This window comes from Gymnogyps californianus, chromosome 2 (assembly GCF_018139145.2).
Source record: "Gymnogyps californianus isolate 813 chromosome 2, ASM1813914v2, whole genome shotgun sequence".
NCBI lineage: Eukaryota > Metazoa > Chordata > Aves > Accipitriformes > Cathartidae > Gymnogyps > Gymnogyps californianus.
In genome coordinates, this window is record NC_059472.1 from 109,704,846 (window position 1) to 109,720,637 (window position 15,792).

The following is a 15,792-nucleotide window of genomic DNA, read 5'->3' on the forward strand; positions in this document are numbered from 1 at the left end:
TGAGCTCTCTTCTGGAACAAATCCGTTGGTATCCCCAAGGGGAAATGTGTCGTCAACCGTGTAGTTCACTCCAGGGTTTGCTCCAGACAGACAGGATAGATGTGGAAGACAGCAAATGTATTTCCTTCAACAAGGACAGTGCTTCAGTGTTATTCCAGGTTAGGCAATAGCATAATTTGTGCCCTCACCCATCCTTTTCCTAGAGCACACAACAATTTTTTGGCATTGTAAAGTTTTTGACACAGCACTGCTCTGCTGGCCTGCAGCATACACCTGTTAGTATTCTCCATACTTTGAACTGAAAAAAAACCCCACCAAGCCCATGCACAGAAAATAGTGACCATTAGCTACAGGATAACGAGAGGAGACATGAGCTGAGCACTATGCAGCATGGCTGCAGCCAGCCCATTCGGTAGAGAACAAACTCTTAACAGTGTGGTCATGAGCCATCCTGCAAAAACTGGCCTGTGGGCAAGGGTCTGCAGTACAGGCCTGGTGAGAATGGCCATGAAGTAAAGAAGGTCTTTTATTCCCCATTTAACAGAAGGGTGCAGACCGACCCAGCAAGACAACATACTCGGAGTATGTTGAAACCAGATCTCCCAGGTCACGGGGAAAAAGCTTTCAGTACAGAACTGTTAGATAGAAGCTAGTGGGGAGAGGAGATGGGACACAAGCACTATCATCACCACCATCTTCTTGTCTTCTCTCCACTCCTCTGGATGAAACATGGTGGGTTAGGCAGGTTTTTGATACACCTAGTGGATCAGGCCCTTCTGGTAGTGAAGTGGCATGCCATTTCTCAATCCTAGGGAGGCAGGCACCAAGCTGTTCAGTGCTATGAGGTCAGAAGTGCTGCTGAGCACACCCAGAAGCAGAACTGGAGGTTCCTGGTGAATGTCAGCGTTAGAAAAGATGTGTGTCACAATCTGGAGTCTCTTTGGCCTCCGGGCTTTGGTGTGTAACTGCAGCTTTAGAACCATCACAGACCCTGCCCTTATGGTCTCTCCTATGGTCATACAAGAAACCAGCCTCAGGCCCACCAGACCGTGAGTTACATCTCCCATCAGTTGTGTGCTCCCAGGCACGGCCAACACTGAGGGGCGATGAGGGGCTAGAATGAACAAGTTCTCTACCCTTGTGGGAAAAGAGGTGCCTCTGATGCCCTGCAAAGGTGCTCATGCAGGGTTGTCCCCAGTCTGCCAGCAGCAAAGCCAGAAGGGTGGAGATGAAGATGCCATTGCTATTGCAATGGTTCTGTTGGCTTCAGGCTGGGACACCCGATACAGCAATGTTGAGTCACAGCAGCATTTAATCTTGGATGCCACACGTGATGAAACAGGCCCTATCTGTTGTTATACTGTTGGTAATTCCAGGTAGATTTCAGTAGAACTGAGGGAGATGGGGATAGATGCTGAGAATCACTGCAGCCTTCATCCCAAAATGAAACTCCAAATGAGCACAGTAACTGTCCAACAACTATTGCAACTATTGCCTGACTTTGCGTGCATCATTTAGCCTTTTCTTCCTTTCTTTCTTCCAATCTAGTAAATGATTTTAACTGAATTTTTAGAAATGTACCTCTTGCACCTCTCCAAAATTCACCAGCTTCTCTGACTTTTACAAAAAGAAGAGTGGGGATAAAAAAACAAACCCCAGGCAACTCATTGCTAAGTTTTGAATTCGACATTCAGAACAACAAATACATCCAAACGATTTTTGCTTTACTGTTAGTCATTTGTACTAACCTGCAATTAAAAGGCTCAGCATTTGTTCTCATCTCTTTCTGAAATTACATTTTCCACTTCCTAGGCCCTTCCCTCAGGCAGTGGATTTTTGAAGCAATCATGCCGTGGTAATTAATGTTTAAAGATGAATGTTGCAACTTTTAACACAGTGTGTCGCTGAGTAAACATCCAGCAATGCCTGGTACCAAAAAAGAAAAAAAATTCAAGCTTTTACTGGAAGCTGCAGGTTTTGTGAACATTATCCTTAGAGCTCCCCGCTGCAGTACGTTTGATTACCCCTTCCTCTATGGTTGTGGATGGGGAGGACTGCCATGATTAAAAAAAGCAGAAGAAAACAAATACCACATCTAATCTGTCAGTTCTTTGTGCCACTGACTCATCACCCCAGAAAGCTTGCTGGGAACGATTAGCTCATACAGAGAGGGAGGAGACAAATCTTTGACAAATGATCTGTAGTTGTAACATGACCAGTACCATTGTGGATTTTTGCAAAAGGGCAGGAGGACAAGGGATGGAGTGGGAGGAGAGGAAGAGGTAAAAATGGAAGGAGGGGGGCAAAGTATGGTCAGAAGTTCCCTTTCTATTTCATGTCCCTTCGTTTGTCCCGAGTCTGCCTTTTCTCTGTAAAAGCCACAGCTTCCAGTCTGTTACTAACCCAGTTGGTTTTACCTGTGATAGCAGCCCATCCTACGCGGGGCTTCTGTATGTGACACCAAGTGCTCCTCAGTAGGGTTATCTGAATCTCTCATTGTAGCATTTTTTGGTGCTTTAGAAATTAAGTTACTGTATCATCCCTTTCTAACAGAAATCTGTAGCAACTGAAAAGGCAAGTGGGAAAATCAGCAACTTTGGCATTTCAGGAAGGGGAAATGGTAGTCTAGATTGAGACTGCCTCCTTGCTTTAGGCATCTGACTTGGGCATTGCAATCCTGATTCAGACCTTTTGGAAGACACACCTCATGCCTAACATTTCCCAGTTGGCTGGCATGAGGCAGCTGCCTCCTCACCTGAGACTCCCAAGACAGGAAAAGTGGGAAAGTACTCACGTGGTCTTGTGAGTGGTTTCTGTCAAAAGGGGCAGGGGGGTCACACTGTACCATGGGAGGGATCTGGCCATGCCAGGGACCCCATACTGCATCCACTAGTTTGGTATGTCCCCTTCCTATCTGATCTCTTAGTGCTGTTTCTCATACACTGAAGCCTTTCCTGGTCTGGCAGAGGCCAGTAACAAAATCCTAAACAGATCAACTGGAACAAGAACAGAATACTACTTCGGGCTACTTTTCCTTTTTTTCGCACACACACCACCCCCCACCCCCCTTTCTACCTTCCAGAAAAGAGAAGGAAATTCCCAATCCAACACACAACTGGCAGGTCGGCAAACCAAGTTCGGAGCAGGTGCTTTGGGCTTTGTTACTCTGATGTTCTTTCTGCTCAGAAGAAACCAAAACCCAAAATGCTCCTGGAAGAGCTCCATGTGTCTGATTCTGCAATTAAGTGTGAAAACAGAACCTCCCAAATAATCTTGCCTTTCTGGAAGTGAAGGTCAGGCTCTAAGAAAGATTAGTAAGAGAAACATTCAGCACTAGTCATACTCATTTGGGTAACAGGCAAGTTTCTGCCTGCGCTCACTTCTAGTATTCATTATGAATGTGTGTTAGTGACTTCCTAAGCAGTAATCCCAGCTGAATAGTAAATGAAGTATTGCCTTCTGCTTTAATAATTTCCTGTTCTTTTAGCATTGTTTATATATCATCAACAGCATGCTAATACATTAACTGGGTACCCGGCGCTTGGCTATTTTATTATCCATTGCTTTAGTTATCTACCCAGGTTGCTGATCCTAAAAGGATTAAGTTAATTTTTAGACTGTTTTGCTGTTGAAGCACAGTCGTTTTTAATTCTTTTTTTGGGGTTTTTTTTTGGCTCCTTTGAAAGTTTTCCGGTAAAGATGAGGACCTATTTGTACTAAATTTAAGCCTGCTCAAAATGGCTTGCTTGTGTTTTTTCTGTTGATTTTTCACAGATCCCTTAAAAAAACAGAGGTCCAGAGAGCACTACTGTAAGGTACAGGGTGCTTCAGTTAGTTACACTTCATCTTAAACATGACACAGATCGTTCAGCATTTTGCTAAATGGAAGCGTTACCAAGTCCCATGGAATGGAAAATGCTTCGGGAGTAAAAGCAGTGTGTTTTTCAAGAAATGCTTAATCCTAAACAGATCATTCAAATGGAGTATAATAAAGAGACTACTACAGCTAATGAAAAGATTTTGTTCAACCTCAGTGGGCTCTCAAACAGGCGGAGATAATATGCTTGCCCTTGCTAACAGCGTTCATTTAGCTGTGTTTCCTTTCCTAGACTGGGAATTAGATTTCCTTCTCCATTGTTTGTATAGAAAGACTCAAACTACTCAAGAAGGTCATGTGAGAGCCACTGTGTTTGGAAGAAGGAGCTGCATTTGAATAGAAGATACCTCCCAACTTCATGTTCAGCCGTTTAGCTTTAGTCAAAATAAGCATCCTTACCATGCTTTTGAGCTGATGCCCTACAACAGACGGTACCAGTCTACTGCACACACTGCCTTGCTGCAATGAGAGACTGTGAAAGAGCCCACATAAACAAACAGCAAGCAGCCATCTCACGTGCCAGCTCACACACGTGTGCATGTGTTCACACTGGTGAGCATGCATATTAAGTCATCCAAGTTTATACACCTAAGGTTGGAAATGTTTATCTTTTTTTTCCTAGGCTCCATTCCCAGCTTATTCCAAATCCTGTCCCCAGAATTAACATACTTGGTTCTTACATTGCCTACTTGGAAGTCTATGGACCTGAATTGGGCAGGCTCCCAGCACCTTCAGTTGTCTCTGGACCAGACTTCGGTTGGTACATTCTATCTAGAGGACATTTTGAAAGACATGTGACTGTTGACTTCCAAGGCCATTTCATAAGGACCAGGACTCTTAAAGAAGCAAGCACAGGCACAGAGCAATTTGATCAGGGTCACAGTCACCTAAGTATCACGGATGAGGGTAAAGTTTAGGGATCTGACTTTCTACTAACACCAGAGCATAATTTGCTCTTTGTTTTGTTTTGTCTTTTGCTCTTTCTCCTCCTTACTTCTTCACTCTTAGAATTAAAATGGCCAAGGTAATTAATGCTCCAAATTCCTTTTGTTGTTCTGAAACCAGCAATGAATGCTGTAGGTTTTTCTGAAGGAAAACCGTTCTCTAACGGTGCCACACGCTACAGTTTTCTCTCTAGGAGCATGAGATAGGGAGAAAAAAGCTCCATTAGTGACCCTTTTGCTATGTAACCTTTCCTTAAAATGCCAGCAACTGAGCTTCCACAGCGAGAACAACAAATATTGAAAGAGGAATGTGAAGGACATTATGAAAGAAGAAAGCAAGAAAAGGGATCTGCTCAGACAAGTTTCTCAGGAAAGGTGATGTAATATGTACTGTAGAAAATCCTAGTGGTTGACATAACTTACTCTCTTTCTAAGTAGCCGTGGCTGCCAGCAGGCTGGGAGAAACAAAACGTACAGCTGGGAATACAGCTGAGCAGACTGTTTTGTCCAAAAGAAATATAGTAGGTGTAAAACTTGTTTTCAAAAGATGTTATTGAAGTTTAATTGAAAAGTGTCCTATTAATTAAGGCTGAGTGACCAATGGATGAAAGTTTCTGTTGGGGCTGTTCATGGTGATACTGTACATTAACTCCTGCATGCTGGGAGTACTCAAGAGGCTGCTGTTGGGATGCCGTGGTATGCAGTTCTGTTACAAGCACGCAGTCCCATTCCTAGGGTTTAGCAGATGTTTAACAAGCTTTTTAACAGCTGTCTTGAAAATTGCCTGGCTTTGTATTGACTGACTTGCACATATTTCAGCCTGGTTTCCTACGGAAATGACTGTTCTCAGCATGTGTGTTGTGCGTGTGTCCGCATCCGTGTATATACAGTTTGGGAACCTCCCTCTCTGTTATAATAGACCTGACAGAGAGGCACAGGGTCTTTGAGATATTGAAGATACTAGAATTTTGTGGAAGCACATGGCTGGATACTGAAGAGGGTCTGGATCTTCTCTGCAGGGGAGAGGCTGCAGGGAACTGTGCTCTCAGTCAGCCTTGGAGACTCCAAGAGGCCCAAATCTGGAGGTTTTCTTATTCCACTTCTCACAGAGCTTACTAGTTTAAAGATCTTGGCTGCAGCCTGAAATGTTTCATCTTTAAAAACACTAGCTCCTCTACTTTGTTCTTCCTGGTACATGTACAGAGCAAAATGCTGCATGTGCAGAGACTGGTAAACACAAAGTGCCATTAGAAGAATGAATGTATCCGTTTTCAGGTAGGCTAGTTCATAAAAATTGGATAAAGTGGTAAACAAAAAGTCCCAGCACATGGACTATTGTGGATTTATTCATTATTACCAACAGAGGAAGAGCTGTACAGGAGGAATGTCTATTATGAAAATTATATTTAGTTGTAGGACTGAAATACATGGTCTGTTACCTCCTTTTTACAAATCCTGCTAGCACTGTTCAGACAGCCAGCAGGCATGGTTTCATGCAAAAGAATGTGGGGTTATTTTCATAAGGTTTTTGTGAATAAGATCGGACAAAGCTGCAGGAGATCCCTAATGTTTTTGATGGGACTACTGTCAAGTCAAAATGTCATGTGCTAACTTCTCGCTTTACTGTAAATTGGTTATAAGGAAAACACAGGCAGTAGGACTGATAGTACTAGGTGTTGTCTTGGAGTGGGAGGTCGAGGGACCCTGTTGAATCCTTGGGAATGTCTGAATATTCTTCCTCTGCCTCTGCTGCATACCCACTCCTTTGCATTTTCTCTTTTGTTCTAGGTGGAGTCTGGATAAGAGCTGTCAGCAGAGCTTTTTAGCTGGATTGAGGCTACCAAGTGACAGTGATCGTGAACCACCGTTTTAGAGGAGTGGCACCAAAAGGCCTGTTGTTACATTGAGTGCTTTACAGGACAAGTAACACTCCCTGCTTCCTCAGCTGCCTAAAAATCAAGCCATAGGTATTGAGCTTCTATCTGAATACGGTAAGTCAGGCCTCAGAAACCTGCATACATTGCACGATTGAGTTTAAAATAATTATAGTTATCAGCCTATCATACAACTCTTTTAAACCAAGCCAGGGGAAAAATCACTAGAGCACAATGCTGTGTAGCTGACAGTCATATTGCCAGATCTCTCCCTGTTGGACTAAAACTACAGTAAATGGGGTCTTGTTAATACACCCTAGCACTGTGCTAATGTTGGGTTGCATTTCAAGAACTCCCTCAGTTACAGCAGTGCTGAGGCCAGAAAACTGCAGTGGATCACTGGAAAAGCCCTGCCCACTGCCAAAAACAGTCTTGCTTCTTGGCCATGACAAAAGCTCAAGCTTTCTTTGTGCAACTTCAGTTTACTTCCTAAACTGGAAAGTGCAGAAGACATCTCCTAAGCTGGCCAGTTACTTAAGCAAATCAAGTGGCAGACTACTTTTTTTACTAGGGTAGAAAAACAAGGATCAGAAAGCGATGTTACCGAGCAGAGTGACAACGCTCTATCCCTAAAGATACAGTATCCCTAAAGGTTACTGTATCCCTAAAGAGACAGTAACCTTTCAAAAACCTTTCTATCCAGGATACAGTATCCCTAAAGTATCCCTTAAGGTTACTGTATCCCTAAAGATACCAGTAACCTTTCAAAAACCTCATCTTGGGTTTTCCTTGCAATTTGCTGGGCTCCCTTTAAGGGAAAGTTTCTTAAGGGAAAGCCACTAAAACCTTAGTGGCTAGAGAGATGCGGGAGGAAGGGCAGTGTAAATGGCTGCTCTTCTTTTGCATAGAGATGAAAACCAGCTGGTTGCACCAGGTGGTCTTTAGGCCAGCATTTGATAAAACTTTGTTCCTTTGCTGTTCCCACTAAATCCTTTCTGGTGTCACACTCACATATGCAGCCCTTTCCCATTCCCACATAACCCCCATGCATACTCTTGCTTCTTTATAAAAGTCCATTTGTGGATTGAAAAGCTCGTATCAGAAACAAAGCTATTTAAATCTCTTGTGATTTCTTATGTTTATTCTTTTGGTGTCTGAGCACAGTTGCTAAAAGTCTCAGAATGGTTGCTGTACCCATTTGAATTTCTTCCCCTCCCCACCCCTAAACCAGGTGACAAAAATGTCAGCTTCAAATTGTATAGTAGGGAGCATGTTAAACATCAGGTCTGAGAGAAATGGGAGACAACATGATGGGGCTGCAGCTTTAGGTGCTGCAAACAGCCCAACTCTCCATATTAACAATCAATCACTTTTTTGGTTTAAAGTGCGAACAGTCCATCAAAAAGCTACATGAAATCCATTTTCTGGGTGATGGAATGTATGCCTGCCTAGTTTGCTTCCTATTAGGTTATTAACACTTACTGCATCTGTAACTGCTGGTTATTGAAGGAAGGACTTAACTTTCTACCAGAACCCTGGGACTAATTAAAACATTGCCATTAACGTTTAATGAGAAAGTTGTTACTTTCACCAGTAAACTGGCTTAGACTCTTAGTCCCATAAAGCACAAATGGCACATACTGAATCGTAGTTAACAAGCGGATTTGGGGAAAAACACAGTCAGAGGAGTGCAGCTTGTTGCATAAGTTAAAAATGATTGGTTGCTTTCTTCTTACTTTCCCCACCAATACTGGGTATTATATATGCTAACTAGTATTCATCTCTCAGCAAGGCATCCAGACCTTGTAGGGCCAGTTCTTTCTTCCAGTAAGATCTTTGCATCGTAAAATGGCCCAGACAAAACATCCCCAGGGGAAAATCCCATGTCTTATAGGAAGTTCCAAGCCAGGGTATAGCATCATTTGCTTGCCTAGCTGCTTGTCTTGGGTGTAGGAGAATGGCCTGTTAGAAAGGAATGGCCAACACAAACAGAGAGGAACAAATAAGACACTTGAGGGTGTGTCTAACGGATCTGAATATCGAGGGCAGGAGAGGAGGAAGTTTTGCTCCTCTTCTGTGCCAGCCTTGGGCAGAGGAGCAGATCTGGTAAATTTTAGCTCTGTATATCTATCAGCTAATTCTGCTATCTTATTGTTTGTACATACACACAGTAAACTAGCCAATTCTGTCTTCTCTGGTACCAAGTTATACTTCATTTAAAGTGACTGGATTTACACTGAAAAAGTGTCACATGAGGAGAGTAACGTTTGGAGACTATGGGTCCTCATTACTAATGTTATAAAGGTTAGAAAGAAAAAATACCACAAGCCATTTCACAATGCATTTACGGAGAGAACGGTAGGAGCAGTGAATAGTGCATTTTATTCCAAATGTTTCATTTGACAAAGATTAAATACACATCTGAACACTGTCACTTTGAGGTACATTCCTAATCTGGCTTTGCTCTTGCTTATAGCGGTACAAATCAAGAATTACTCTACTGAAGTCAGCAAAGTCATTACCCTGTATTAAACTCAAAAGAGAGTGAGTCTTGCTTTTTACCTCTACAGCAAATCCCATTCAGTTCAGTACGAATACAGCAGTATGTTTAAGTGCAATGCAAGAACAGAGCCAACTGGTAAGTCTGTGCCCTAAATTCAGTAGAGAGTTCTTGAGCTGAATTTCCATCTGAGTACTCTTGAACACTGCAGCACTAAATCTCCTTTTCCTGCAGCATAATCTAGTTTCTTTTCCCCAGAAAGAATTATATTTTCCTTTTTGTAAACAGAGGCCACATGAAACACATGGTTGTCTTCTGAGCAAAAGCCTCAAAGACCATAGCTTGTATATATTAAAAAGACAACCCACAAACTTCTGTTTTGAAGCTAAATGCAGTTTTTGAGCTTATCAGCATTTTTTATTCCATACTCATTTTCTGCATGGTGGAAAATATACAACCTTAGGAGGGTAACAACTATGATAAGTCGCTAAAAAACAAATTATCTAGGAAAGTAATTTTTTCCATTAGGAAAGTGGCTTGTCATATATTAGTGAAATGAATTAGTCATATAGCACACCTTTCACAACCTCAAAAGGATTAGGTTACGGCCCATACGTTTCTATGTGTAACAGGAGCAGCTCTCCTCTTTGTACATACACCACTATCACTCCACAGTTTCTGATTATGTTTTATTCATATGTAATCATAAATCACTCACAAATCAGTCCAAAGCCTAAAACTAACCAAACCAGTTCATACTTCTGGCATGAGCTATTCTATTTGCACGTCTTTCCAGATTAAAACATTTCTTGTTGTGATATGGAAGGATTCCAGGTACATGATGTTCAACGGAAAAAGGTGACAGAATGACATTTAGATGTATGTGTGAGGAAGGGAGGAAAAGCAACAGGGAAAGAAAGGCACATTTGCTTTTGACCCACTCAGTAGAAGAAAGTCAACTGAGCAATAGCTTCCCAATTCATCCTTTGATTTAGCACTCTGCTTTCTGGGACTGTTCAGAGTAGAGAAGGCTTGAGGGGGATCTCATCAGTGTATGTAAATACCTGAAGGGAGAGTGTGAAGAAGAGGGAGCTAGGCTCTTTCCAGCGGTGCCCAGTGACAGGACCAGAGGCAATGTGCACAAACTGAAACATAGGAGGTGCAGTCTGAACATCAGGAAACACTTTTTCACTATGAGGTTGACTAAGTGCTGGCACAGGTTGTCCAGGGAGGTTGTGGAGTCTCCATCCTTGGAGATACTTAAAAGCTGTCTGGACATTGTCCTGGGCAACTGGCTGTAGGTGACCCCATTTGAGCAGGGGGATTGGACAAAGTGACCTCCAGAGGTCCCTTCTGACCTCAACCCTTCTGTGATACTATGATGCTGCTTTGGTCTCTTGTCAGTGAGAAAGTGAGGCAGCTCATTTTCCTGGTGGCTCCCGTCAATCAGGAACAGAAAATTTTAGAAATGCAAAGGGTGCTCCAGCAGCCAGGAGCTCTGGAAGGGACCCCAATAAGCATGTCGAGTTTTCAGTGGGAAGGAATGAAATGCTTGTGGGGTCAGGATGGGCAACCTTACATCTGGCAAATTAGTAGAAACAAAGCAGGAGTGCAAGAATTACATATTACTTCCACTTCAATCACTCCGAGTAACATTTCTATCCTTTTTGTTTCAGGGAGGGAGAGCTGTGACATAACTAATAAATATACTTCAAGTATCACCTGATGACTACAGCTTTGTGCCAGTGGCATTGGGAGCACAGGAGGGATGCTGAGAACTACTATGAAACAACTTGTCATGTGCCAAAGCAAAGCAGAGAAATCTGGATACCTGAATTTTATGACATTTAATTTCAGTGCAGACTACTGAGGCCTTGGTGGTTTCTGGGGTTGTAATCATGTTTTTCAGACTGATTTACCATGTCATTCTCCTGCAGAGGATGAAGAAAAGCACATCAAGGGGTGCTTAGGTCCAGGAGCTTTACAGTGCCAGTTGCTGGTGCTGCAAGCTGCAACACTTAGCTCTGGCCGTAGACAAGAATCCCAGACTTTGGGGCTGCACTGTGGTCACACTGGGGGAAACATAGGAAAAAGAGTCACACACCTCCTCCATCTCCTGTGACTAGCTTGTCTTCTTGAATGCCAGCTCTCCTACATGCTAAGAAATAGCTGAGCTGGACTTAATGCAGTGGTAAGCAGCATAAAAAGTTAGAAGGCAAGTTCAGTGCCAGGCTCAACACTGCCTTTTCTCAGAACATCACCTTCCTGGAACGGCTTCCTATCAGCATGGAAAGACAAGGTGGCAATTTCTTTTTCTTCCTTAAGTGCATTTAGCAAAAGGGCAGGATAGAGGAGGCTGAAACTTTCACAAACATGAATTCTGTAATGCTAAGCTGAGTTCAAGCAAAGGCGCAGCACTTTTAAACCATACCTGGCACATTAGGGCAACCCTGACAAGCAAGATAGAGAAGTGCAATTGCAGCTTTAATGTAGAAGTAGCAAGTTTCTGTCTGTCATACTGAAAATACAACATCTTGCCAAGTTACAAAGAAGTCATTTTTTCATATTTTGCAGTAGACAACCCTGTTATCAAATAATAATGCCTTCATCTTTTGACGGTGCCGTTGGAAGTCGAGAAGGAGCTCTTTTCACATCTTGCTCTATTCTGCCTCTGCTTCTAATAAATACAAGTGCCTACAGCTGAAAAGCTCTATGCTAAAGTGCCTGGGTTTCTCTAACAGAGACCTCAGAGAAGCACTGCTGGGGTTAACATATTGTTTTGCCCAGGCATATACAAGTGTATTGCAGAAGGCACTATGCAAATAGTGTTCACAGAGTTTATAATTTCCTGTTGGAACAGCAAAGAAAAGAAGGTCATTGATTTAAACCAGAGAATACAAATTATTTCCTGCCCACAACGCTGCCAAATGCTTGGAGTTATTGATTTTTTTTCCTCCCTGCTGCTAACCAAACACTTCTGGTCCTGTCATGGGCATCATCAGCTTATTGACTAAGTAAACATAACCCATTAAGCTGAACATTTTAAAAATAATAGAAAATTACAGTGGCTACAGTAAAAAAAATCTGCATTCCAAAAAAAAAAAAAAAAAAAAGGAGAGGAAAAACAGTTCCTGAAGTTAATTAACTTTTATGTAGATTCAAGTTTCTGGAATTTAGGTTTGCATCCAAAAGAGAGAGAAAGGAATAAATTGAAAGAAGACTGGGGAAAAAAAAGAAGCCCTTTCCTAAAGAAGCCAAAAAGGGGAGGGTGCAGGGAAGTGGATACTTCAAGTTTTAAGACCCCGAGAAAAACAAAAAATTATTGCAAAATTGAGATTGAAAGAGTAAAAAGGTGTGGCAGCAGCATGGTAAAGGCATGGTTTTATTTATTTATTTACTTATTAGCAGCAAGAGGTCTGTGCTGTTGTCTGAATATTTTTTTTTAAGCCAGAGCTGAGCACAGCTGATGCCTGGCCTTGGAACATGTCAGTTTGAAGATAGCACGTACGGTATTAATAAATGTAGAACAATACTTGCTGTCAAGTTGGTTACAAGGCAGTAGTTCACTGAAGGGGGCCTGACAATGTCAAAAAGCATTAGACCAGAGCCAGCAAATGCTTTATACGCTACAGCTGAACCCAAAAGATGAATTGATGCCCTGGATCTGACTTTAAGGCATCTGCCTGCTCTGGAGAGCCTGTGTTTGTCTGAAGAAACAGGGAAACAAGTTGCTTTTCTCTCCTCCTCCAACCATCTGCCTACACGCAGAAGGCAAGGAGCAAGACGTGAGAGGACAAATTGTAGTGTGTTGTAAATGGACAGGGATGCTTTGTGGAAAAAATAATCTTCAAAAGTAGGAGCACATGCTTGGGAGAGGTGTTTAAAGGCAACTGGAACAGCAGGGAGACAGCTACCAGGCTGGGACACTGCAGAGAGGGCTGGCTTTCCCCTGCGACTGGCTGTTGCAGGTGCAGCTGCTGGCTTCCCTGGCCAAGAGCCTTGCAGTCCTTCGGTGTGAGAGCTAGCAGTGAGAGAAGAGTCAGTCGGAAGAGACACCAGGAGGGAAGTAAACAAGCAGATTACGAAGTGATGAAAAATAAGGGTATCAGCCTTCTACAGTGATTTAGAAGAAGGTGTGACCGTTTCCTCCACCCCCTCACCCTCATGCCTGTCGACTGAAGAATACTATTAAGGCAGGTAGTCACAGATTATTAATGATCTGTTAACAGCTTCTTTAATTTTCTAGTAAGTGCCAACAGTGGCTGCTGTAATTATTCTGCTGGTCCTACAACACCCTGTGCCAGGCTGCAAAATACTTTCTTTTTTCTGGAACACATTGTCGTGCTTCTTAACATGCGTGTAGTGCACACGGGCAATTTCATACCTAAGTAAAATTACATCTTCGGCTGTCAGAGCATTTTGCAGCCATTAAATGTCGCTATCTTCCAGCAAAGTAGGAACCAGGAAGTGTTTAGTCACTTACTTTTACAAGTGTGAATTGAGACACCCAAAGTTTATGGTTTTAGCAACAGTGATACAGTGAGTCAGTCCCTGAGCTGCTTATGAAACCTGAGAGCACTGTCTTCTGCTTTGCCTGCACTGGTGTTGTATGAACTGCAAAAAGCACAGATAAATTGGAAGTAACACCAAGCAGGGGCTTTTTCTAAGGAGAGGTCCCTGGGAGTAACGTTGTATAAAAGCAATGGTATCTCTTTATCACTCTTCCTAATTCCCACAAAGAGAGAGCTGAGTAGCATGCGATGAGAAAAGAAAACAAAAACAAACAGAAAAAATGTGTGTGTTGTGGTCAAAGGCAAAGTCTTTCCTCTGCAGCCTTCAGTTTAAGAAGTCTGTGGGCATGGATCCCTGCCAATATCATTAGCAGCAGTGATTCCCCACTAACTAGTCCTGTTTCCTTTTCTAATGGATCACAGCACACCTATGTGTCTCGTGTATGCCACATTTGTCAAATTTCATTGTATTTAGCCCTTGGTAATCTAGCATTTGATCAACAAACCCCACAAACAAGTATTTGAAGATTATGGTAGCAATAAGTTTATGAGGAAATAATGTATGTTGTTAGCAGCCCTGTTTGAAAGCTACTAGTGAGGGTGTGTCTTGAAAATGCCATAAAGCAGCCTAATTTTCAAAGATCCCAGCACTTTTAGGAAACAGTGATCCTGTAAAGGTGTCACCTGTTGAGCACACACAAAGGACCCGATGTTTTGAAAAATCTCTCCTGTCAACAGTATGTAAAAGTGTGGTTTGTGCTTTTGTTTGGCTCTTGGACTGTCACACCTCCTTGTTGGGCAAAGCCCTACGCTGTAGCTCCATAGGAAAATCTTGTCCCCATGTCCTTAAAGGTAGGTTTGCTATAGGAAACAGTCCTGGAGTTGTGCTGAACCTGTCTAGGCTGGTATGTTTTAGCCTAATAGAGGGGATGGTGCATGGGCAGGGACACAGCCCAGGTCTGTGGAGACCAAGTGACCAACCTGGCAGAGGCTTCCTGTGAAGTTGTTCTGCATTTTTCTGCCACAGCTCTGCAAAATAAAAAAAAAATCCCTGCCTTCCCTAATGGGGGCTATAGAAGGACCTAAGATTTACTGAATAAAATAGAGACATCATTTAAACCATTAAACAGAGAGATATTTTTTCCCTCAAATCTTTTCCCACACATATTTGAGGGGGAAAATATGGATTGCAGTCAGCTGTTCTCTGAAATTCTTCTCGCCCTGACTCAATTTTGGAAGAGAAGCTGATTCACATTCAACTGTCTTGTGAGCATCCAGCATATCTTTTCCTTTTTCTAAGGGTGGACGAATAGATAGGTAGCTACTCCTCAGATCAAGTTAAAGGTCTGACTCCAGATACTGCGTGTGCAAATGGTGTGGCAGGTTCCACCACTTCCTTTGCCCTTTTGCTCTCTCCATCTCCATCCTGCACAGCTCTGTGCACAAGTGAACAAGCTGGATCTGTCTGAATGGAAACCTTCAAATATTATGGGAGTTTCTTTTCTTTCCCTTTTTTTTTTTTTTAATGGTTCCCATTATAACTTTTTTCCCCCTTTTTGTCTTTCTGAGAATAGAATGTTTCTAGGTCAGAATCCCTGTTGGTCTTGTGCTGGTTTTGGTGTTCAATGCTTATTAAAAAGTCACGAGTCTTTGAGGTTATTTTTTCCCCAGATCTTAATTTGTGTTAACAGATTTAGCTGATACTGAACCAGTTCTGCTCAGATGGGCAAGGACCAATTTCTGGAAACAATCCAGGTGTCCAAGATGTTCGAAAGTAATTAGTTTTCCTCAAAGGCTTAGGCTTTAAGTGTTGATCTGATGTATTTCAAAGGGACTTGACTTTCAGAAGAAGGGTAGGGTCAGCGTTTTCTGAAGGGGGGGTCCTTCTGGGGAGGGTATAAAGATGGGCACTTGAAATAAACTTACCACATCTGAGAATCTGGGGGGATTTAGGGTAGCATTTTTTTTGGTTTTGGTTTTCAGTGGGAAGTATGAATAAGAGCAAGGTGTTTGTGAAGTGCCAAAAGTATGTACTGCTGTAATGCTATATAATAAAAGGCATTATATCAGCAAGATGTTTGGCCTT

General features: G+C 42.5%; 1 protein-coding gene across 1 annotated transcript in view; it reads left to right on the plus strand.

Annotated features, from left to right (window-relative positions):
* Window positions 1-15,792, plus strand: part of LOC127013675 (cytochrome c oxidase assembly factor 1 homolog) — a 53,041-nt gene that overhangs the window by 21,682 nt on the left and 15,567 nt on the right. Inside the window, exon 2 of the mRNA XM_050892657.1 lies at window positions 6,610-6,812. The gene's annotated coding sequence lies outside the window, so the exon portion shown is untranslated. The remainder of the gene's footprint in view (window positions 1-6,609; window positions 6,813-15,792) is intronic.